This window comes from Ranitomeya variabilis, chromosome 3 (genome assembly GCF_051348905.1).
Source record: "Ranitomeya variabilis isolate aRanVar5 chromosome 3, aRanVar5.hap1, whole genome shotgun sequence".
In the NCBI taxonomy this organism is placed as follows: domain Eukaryota; kingdom Metazoa; phylum Chordata; class Amphibia; order Anura; family Dendrobatidae; genus Ranitomeya; species Ranitomeya variabilis.
The window spans coordinates 100,424,977-100,434,639 of record NC_135234.1 but is presented as its reverse complement, the minus strand read 5'-3'; positions in this window follow the sequence as shown (position 1 = coordinate 100,434,639).

Below are 9,663 nucleotides of genomic sequence, written 5' to 3'. Positions count from 1 at the left end.
AGAATATCAACTGGGAGCACATACTTTTAGACATGAATGGCACGCTATTTCTTAACATTCTAGGGCTGGTTTCTGTCAGTGTAACAAAATGGTTGTGATTTTAATTCTTTAGTGATTACTTCCCTAGACAAAACAAATGTCATTTGCTAATTATTTACATTTAGGAATTTATTTATGATGACACTTTTTATATTTCTCTATTTCTTTTCCCGGAGAACCCATCTAAATTATATAACTATTTTTTTTTATTTTTTTGCCTTCATACAAATTTCATTGTTGGTGAACTTATGACACCAATAGATTCATTTTTGATGTGGAAGACAAGAGAAATCTGAAAAAGAGATACACAAAACTAGCTTTCAAGACTCTTAACCCCTTAGTGACGGAGCCACATTTTTTAAATCTGACCAGTGTCACTTTATGTGGTAATAACTCTGCAACGCTTCAACAAATCCCAGTGATTTTGATATTGTTTTTTCGTGACACATTATACTTTATGATAATGGTAAATGTAGGTCAATATGTTTGGTGTTTATTTATAAAAAATGTAAAAAATTTGAGAAAAATGTTAAAAAATTAGCAATTTTCAAAATTTAAATGATTATCCCTTTAATCCAGATGGCCATACCATAGCAAACCATTAATAAATAACATTTTCCTCATGTCTACTTTACATCAGCACCATTTGTAAAATGTTATTTTATTTTGCTAGCATTTTAGGAGGATTAAAAATGTAGCAGCAATTTTTCATTTTTTCAAGGAAATTTACAAAATTATTTTTTTTAGAGACTTATCCATGTTTGAAGTGCCTTTAGGGGTCCCATATATTGGGAAACCCCCAAACGTGATACCATTTTTAAATCACCACCCCCTGACATATTGAAAACTGCAGTCAGGTAGTTTATTAACTCTTCAGGTGCTTTACAGGAATTAATGCAAAGTGGCATGACAGAAATGAAAATATGTATTTTTATCACTTAAATGTCTCTAACTTCTGAACAGATTACTACAGCCGTTAGATTCTTAGGCCACTATTTGGTTGTGAATTGCCATGGCAAACATAAGGACCACAAAATCATGATCTGAGGGCACCAATTGGACTAAAGAGGAAGCCCCCGCACTCTGCTAACCATTTATAATGATGTAGTCACTATTGACAGCAGCATCTAATGGGTTAAACAGAGTTGGACGGTGCAAACACTGATCGTGGCTGATGCAGCAAGTTGTCAGCTATAGTGTACAGCCGACAGCTGCTGGATTGTCACCTGTATGGGGAGGCTATTCTCTTATATCTCAGGTCAGTTAAAAGACGTATTGGCTGTCATTAAGGGGTTAAAGAAAGATGTGTTTACAGCCCAGCTCACAGGTGCGCTATGTGACCAGGTGCAAATATTCAGCCGTCTGGAGATCAGAGGGCTCCAATATACTGCTCTGTATCTATGTCCATTTCTCATTAGATAGATGGTATGTCAAATATTTCCTATCTGTGAGCAAGACAGACTGCACCTACAGCCATGGTTTGGAATAAATGATTGGGACTGTCATATCTTCAATGAAAACAGCTCATTTTACCAAATATTATATGTATGTTTAAAGTTCAATTAAGAATGTCAATGGGTTGTATGAGGCCGGCGTCACACTAGCGAGTTTTACGGACGTATGAGCGCAGAAAATACGTCCAGAAAATACGCATTGCACACGGCCCAATGATTCTCTATGGGGCAGCTCTTATCTGCCGTATATTACGCATCCGTAATATACGGCATGTTACGGGCGTAGAAAATCGCAGCATGCTGCGTTTTTCAGCGTATTGCGCAAAAAATACGCCAATGAAAGTCTATGGGGGCGAGAAAATTACGGATTACACACGGACCAGCAGTGTGACTTGCGAGAAATACGGACCGGTGTTCTATAGAAAAGCCGGCAATTCAGTGCAGTGTACAGTAAAATCACACTGACAGAATAGAATAGGTAGAATAAATGTGTACACATAGAATAGGTATATATATATATATATATATATATATATATATATATATAATAGAAAAAAAGTGGAACAGCACAAATTCTTTACTTATCTTCGGGTGCAGAGCCCAAACAACCCGTCCCTTGGTTGCTTTCAGTCCATATAAAAATCAATAAAGACCTGCAGATTGTCTTAAAAGAACATGGAGTGCTGCCTGCTTTTATATATATATATATATATATATATATATATATATATATATATATATATATATGTCAGTGAGACATATATATATATATATTTATATTTAATTCGGCGCTAGATACCAGAAAAGCCGGTAATTCAATTGCCGGCTTTTGCTCTCTCCTTCACAAACCCGACAGGATATCCCTTCTTTTATTACATATTCCTCTTTACTAATGTAACAAGTGCCTCTGTGTAAAATTTGGGGTCTCTAGCTATTAAATTAAAGGGTTAAATCCCGGAAAAAATTGGCGTGGGCTCCCACGCAATTTTCTCCGCCAGAGTGGGAAAGCCAGTGACAGAGGGCAGATATTAATAGCCTAGGGAGGTACCATGGTTATAGGACCCCCCCTGGCTAAAAACATCTGCCCCCAGCCACCCCAGAAAAGGCACATCTGGAAGATGCGCCTATTCTGGCACTTAGCCTCTCTCTTCCCACTCCCGTGTAGCGAGATATGGGGTAATGAAGGGTTAATGTCACCTTGCTATTGTAAGGTGACATTAAGCCAGGTTAATAATGGAGAGGCGTCAATTATGACACCTATCCATTATTAATCCAATAGTACGAAATGGTTAATAAAACACATACACATTATTTAAAAGTATTTTAATGAAATAAAGACACAGGGTGTTTAAATATTTTATTATACTCTTAATCCACCTGAAGACCCTTGTCACCTGAAATAAAGTTGAACAAAACAAACAACAATATTCCATACCTTCGGTCGTTCAGTCTTGTCCCACGCTGTAAATCCATCTGAAGGGGTTAAATCATTTTACACCCAGGAGCTCTGCTAATGCAGCTGTGCTCCTGTCTGTAAAACTTGGCGAATGAATGGAGTGCAGGGGAATGTACTGTAGTTACCTCAAGTCGCGGTGATGCGCCCCCTGCTGGATGAACTCATATGAACTCGAGCCTGGGAAAATATTCTCAAAAGTTCATTCCCCTGCACTCCATTCATTCACCAAGTTTTACAGACAGGAGCACTGCTTTTCTGGTATCTAGCGCTGAATTAAATATAATTAAATATAAATATATATATTCAAACAGTCCCTCGCTACTTTCAAGACCACACTCCCCACAGCTAAACAAACCTACTTCTCATCTCTCATATCCTCCCTGTCTCACAACCCTAAACAGTTATTCAACACCTTCAATTCTCTCCTCCGTCCCCCAGCACCTCCTCCCTCCCCACTTATCTCAGCTGAAGACTTTGCCTCATTTTTCAAGCGGAAGATTGATAACATCAGAGACAGTTTTGGTCAACAACCCCCAGAGCCCTTCCTCCCGACTTCCCAGCCCTCCACCTTCAAATCCAACTTCTCCACCATTAGAGATCAACTCTCCACTCTACTCTCAAGATCGCATCTCACCACCTGTGCACTTGACCTGCTCCCATCCCACTTCATCCCAAACCTCACCAAAGTCTTCATCCCAACCCTAACCCATCTCTTCAAACTATCACTAACAACTGGTGTTTTCCCCTCAAGCTTTAAACATGCCTCAATCACACCTATCCTCAAAAAGCATTCTCTTGACCCATCCTCTGTATCTAGCTATCGCCCTATATCACTTCTCCCTTATGCATCCAAACTACTGGAACAACACGTCTACCTTGAACTGTCCTCCCATCTCTCTTTTTTGCTCCCTCTTTGACCGCTTACAATCTGGATTCCGGTCACACCACTCCACTGAAACTGCCCTAACTAAGGTCACCAATGACCTCTTAACCGCCAAGAGCAAGCGACACTACTCTGTCCTCCTCTTCGACCTGTCGGCTGCCTTTGACACAGTGGACCATTCCCTATTATTACAGACCCTCCCATCCCTTGGCATCACAGACTTGACCCTATCCTGGATCTCATCATACCTAACAGACCGGACATTCAGCGTCTCCCACTCACACACCACCTCCTCACCTCACCCCCTCTCTGTCGGAGTCCCACAAGGTTCAGTCCTTGGGCCCCTGCTCCTCTCCATTTACACCTTTGGCCTGGGACAGCTCATAGAATCTCATGGCTTCCAGTATCACCTCTATGCTGATGACACACAGATCTACATCTCTGGACCAGATTTCACCTCCCCACTAACCAGAATCCTTCAATGTCTGTCCACTATTTCATCCTTCTTCTCCGCTAGATTTCTGAGACTTAACATGGACAAAACAGAATTCATCATCTTTCCCCCATCTCACACGACCCCCCCAACGTACCTATCCATTACAGTGCATGGCTGCCCACTCTCCCCAGTCCCACAAGCTCGCTGCCTCGGGGTAATCCTTGACGCTGATCTCTCCTTCAAACCACATATCCAAGCCCTTTCCACTTCCTGCCGACTTCAACTCAAAAATATTTAATGAATCCGTACATTCCTCAACCAAGAATCTGCAAAAACCCTAGTCCATGCCCTCATCATCTCTCGCCTTGACTACTGCAACCTCCTGCTCTGTGGCCTCCCCTCTAACACTCTCGCACCCCTCCAATCTATTCTAAACTCTGCTGCCCGACTAATCCACCTGTCCCCCCGCTATTCCCCAGCCTCTCCCCTCTGTCAATCCCTTCACTGGCTCCCCATTGCCCAGAGACTCCAGTACAAAACCCTAACCAAAGCCATACACAACCTGTCTCCTCCATACATCTGTGACCTCGTCTCCCGGTACTTACCTACACGCAACCTCCGATCCTCACAAGATCTCCTTCTCTACTCCCCTCTTATCTCCTCTTCCCACAATCGTATACAAGATTTCTCTCGCGTATCACCCCTACTCTGGAACCCTCTACCACAACACATCAGACTCTCGCCTACCATCGAAACCTTCAAAAAGAGCCTGAAGACCCACCTCTTCCGACAAGCCTACAACCTGCAGTAACCACCGATCAACCAAACCGCTGCATAACCAGCTCTATCCTCACCTACTGTATTCTCACCCATCCCTTGTAGATTGTGAGCCTTCACGGGCAGGGTCCTCTCTCCTCATGTACCAGTTGTGACTTGTATTGTTTAAGAATATTGTACTTGTCTTTATTATGCATACCCCTCCTCACATGTAAAGCGCCATGGAATAAATGGCGCAATAACAATAAATAATAATAATAATATATATATATGTGTCTCACTGACATATATATATAGACTGTATATATGTTTTTTAGAATATTTGAGCCAATGGATCCATGATATGTCCATTTTGCAAGCCTTCGCAAAAAAATCACCGTACGGATAAATTTGTGCGTAAAAATCGCATCCTCGCATTGAATACGGAACAGTGTTTTGGGACAATTACTGCCTATTACGGCCGTAAAAAACGGACCATATTTTCATACGCATAGTGTGACGCCGGCCTAAAATAGCCATTCTAGCGCTTTATGTACTTCTGCATATTATAGTCCAAACTACCTCTGAGTTGCACGGTGACCTAAAACAGCACTCAGCGGCGAATTTATCAAAACTGCCGTTTCCTAAAAATGAGCTCCCAGAATTTTGTAAAATCTTTACTCAAAAGTCCTTCTTACAAGGCCAGGTCCAGACGAGCGTTGGACAAACTGTCCATTTTTCAGTCAGAAAAAAACAGACGATTTTTCATCCATATACAATCCCTGTATCCGTTTCATACATTCGAATGGCATACAAATTATTATGTTCGGGGTCCATACAGAACACCTACTGCTCCGGCACGGATCCCAAATATGAACTTCACCAGGAAGTTACTGCTTGGGTTCGGCACCCCAAACACCAGGTATTTCTCACGCTGTCATCTGCATGACAGTGTGAGAAACACCAGTGGCTCTGATCGGTGGTACGATGATGAACACAGGTCAGAGCGCTGCGGTTTCCACTCTGTCAGATGACAGCATGAGCCCACAGCTGTGACTGGAGGTACTACTCCCATCAGCCTACTCCTGCTGTCGGTGATTACAGCGAGATAAGGTGAAGCTGATGTGATTATTCATCGGCCTGCACTATAAATAAATATATATATTTTTTAAATGGCGTGGGTTCCCCCGTATTTTTGATAGCCAGCCAGGCAAAATATTTTACCTCCGGTCACAGCTTTGGGCTCACGCTGTCATATGACAGCGTGGGAACCGCAGCTTTCTGACCAGCGGTATTAATCTTGCTGCCAATCAGAGGAAGTGTTTACTGCGCTGTCATGCACATGACAACATGACAAACACTGGATGTTCGGCCCCCCAATTATGTGAATAGGGTCCGGGTACTGTTCTGGTACCCAAACAGAACTTTTTTATCTGTTCAGCCTGACCTGGACATCCAGGGATTCGCCCATCACTAATTGTAATGGATCCGTGAAAAATGCCATACAAACAGATGGTAACCTGTATGTGATCTGTTTTTTGCACAACAATTAACTTATAATGGGTGAGTCTGTTCAGAAATACGGATCAAAGTAGCAAATGCGGCAAATTTTTTTTACGTATGAAAAAAAAAAAGTTCATGTGAACTCCTGCATTGACTTGCATTTGTCATGTGTGCTGTCTGTATGCTACCCATTTTACATATGGAAGGTACACTCAGCTGAATGAGAACTAAATATTTCTTTGGGGATACAGCGTTTTAGAGTACCCAGTTTAGAAGCTTTTTCTACAAGCTGACTGACTTGTCACGACCTCCTATCAGCCATATTAATAGCTATAGACCTCAGGCTCATTTAGAGACAGAAACTGCCCTTAGACTCGTATAATTTTAAACACTAAAAATTCTTATAGAATACGTCAATGATTTGTAATATTGTATCTGATGTTTTTTTACACCCCATAAATGCTTAGAATCTGTGTTTTGGTATTGTAGCTCAGCTTTATTTAAAACAAACCTATCACTTGCCATATACAGTGGGGAAAAGAAGTATCTGATACACCGCCAATTTTGCAAGTTTTCCCAACTACAAAGAATGGAGGGGTCTGTAATTTTTATCATAGATACACTTCAGCTGTGAGAGGCAGAATCTAAAAAGAAAAATCCAAAAAAACGCATTGTATGATTTTTTACATAATTAATTTGTATTTTATTGCATGAAATAAGTATTTGATACAATACAAAAACAGAACTTAATATTTAAATCAGAAACCTCTGCAATTACAGAGGCCAGACGTTTCCTGTAGTTCTTAACCAAGTTTGCACACACTTCAACAGGGATTTTGGCCCACTCCTCCATGCAGATCTTCTTCAGATCTTTCTGGTTTTGTGGCTGTTCATGGGCAACATTGAGTTTCCGCTCCCTCCAAAGATTTTTTACTGGTTCAGGTGTGGAGACTGGCTAGGCCACTACAGGACCTTGAAATGCTTCTTACGGAGCCACTCTTGCCCTAGCTGTATGTTTCAGGTAATTGTCATGCTCGAAGACTCAGCCACGACCCATCTTCAATGCTCTTACTGAGGGAAGGAGGTTGTTAGCGAAAATTTCACGATATGTGACCTCCTCCATCTTCCCTTTGCAGTCATCCTGTCCCCTTTGAAGAGAAGCACCATGCTTCTAGGGGTTGTACTCATCCTCCTTCTTCCTCTAAACATGGCGAGTGTAGTTGATACCAAAAGTTCTATTTTGACCTCATTTGACCACATGATCTTCTCCCATGCCTCCTCTGGATCATCCAAATAGTAATTACTGAACTTCAAACTGCCTGGACATGGGCTGGCATGAGCAGGGGGACTTTGCGTGCTCTGCAGGGTTTTAATCCATGATCGTGTAGTGTGTTACTAACGGTAATGTTTGAGACTGTGCTCCCAGCTCTCTTTAGCTCCTTGGCCAGGTCCTCCCTTGTAGTTCTGGGCTGATTCCTGACCTTTCTCGGAATCATCCTTACCCCACAAGGCGAGATCTTGTATGGAACCCCAGACCGAGGAAGATAGACAGTCATCTTGTGTTTCTTCCATTTTCTAATAATTGTACAAACAGTTCTTGCCCATCTTCTAATAATTGTGCCAAGCTGCTTGCCTATGGTCCTGTAGCCCATCCCAGCCTTGTGCAAGTCTACAATTTTGTCCCTCGTGTCCTTAGACAATTCTTTGGTCTTGGTCATGGAGGAGGGGTTGGACTGTGATTGAGTGTGTTTTGTACAGGTAAGGCTGGCTTCACATTTGCAGTTATGTCCGCAGCGTTTCTGTCGCATACATCCGCATACGTCTTGATTTCCTATCTTTAACATTGTAGATGCAGGTGCATGCGTTCACGACGGGTGCGGCTAACACACCATGTTGGAATTTTTGAGGCGGTAAATTTCTGTCAAATATGCGTAGGCATACGCATGCGGATGAGTGGGTTAAAAAAAAACACATTACTGTCTATAGGAACGCATGCGTACGCATGTCTTTGCGTACACATGCGTTCGATGGGCTTGTGTACTTTGGACTGCGCATGTCCAGGAACTTATTTAGACACTCCCATTGAGAAACGCCCTCCTGGAAATATCAAATGCATGCGGGTAAAAAGCGCAAATGCATGTAAAAATGCATATAAACACATGCAAACGCTGCATTTTTTTTCCATCATGCGTAAGTTGATGCGGATAAAAAACGCTGTGTTTTTGCATGCATTTGCAATTGCGGATGATACTCTGCGCACATAGACGCAAATGTGAAACCAGCCTAACAAGTTCAAACAGGTGCAATTAATACAGGTAATGAGTGCAGAGAAGGAGAACTTACACGTTCGGGTCAGGAAACCTGCTACAAGTCTGGGCATCGCGATCCGACTCGGACCTTGATACCCAGACATCTGAATGAGCCTTTTGACTAGATGTCACAGAAAAATGAAAAAAGGATGTCAGCATTCTCCACAATCAGGCTTCTTTACTCAAAGCTCCGTGCAACACATTAATAAATAGCAATATTCTCACTCATCACAAGACTTTTTTAAATCATGTCTGAAAAAAGGCTGCTGCCAAGCTGAAAAAATAAAAGTTTGCAAATGAAGTGAATCTTTATAGAGCAGTCCGTTTTGTGTGAACTTTGCCTAAGGCCTCGTTCATTTTTTTCACAGATGTCTTGTTCTACTCGTATGTTTTCACAGAGCATTTACAGTGGTGAAAATAAGTACTTGATACACTGCCAATTTTGCAAGTGTTCCCACCTACAGGTCTGTAATTTTTATCATATGTACACTTCCACTGTGAGAGACAGAATCTAGAAAACCCAGAAGCTCACATTGTATGGTTTTTAAATATATTGCATTTTATTGCATGAAATAGGTATCTGTTCACCTACCAACTGGCAAGAATTCTGGCTCTCACAGACCTGTTAGTTTTTCTTTAAGAAGCCCTCCTACTCTGCACTCATTACTTGTATTAATGGCACCTGTTTGAACTGGTTACCTGTATAAATCACACCTGTCCATGCACTCAATCACACTGTAACCTCTCCACCATGGTCAAGACCAAAGAGCTAATAACTGTTGGCACAATTATTAGAAAATTGAAGAAACATAAGATAACTGTCAATC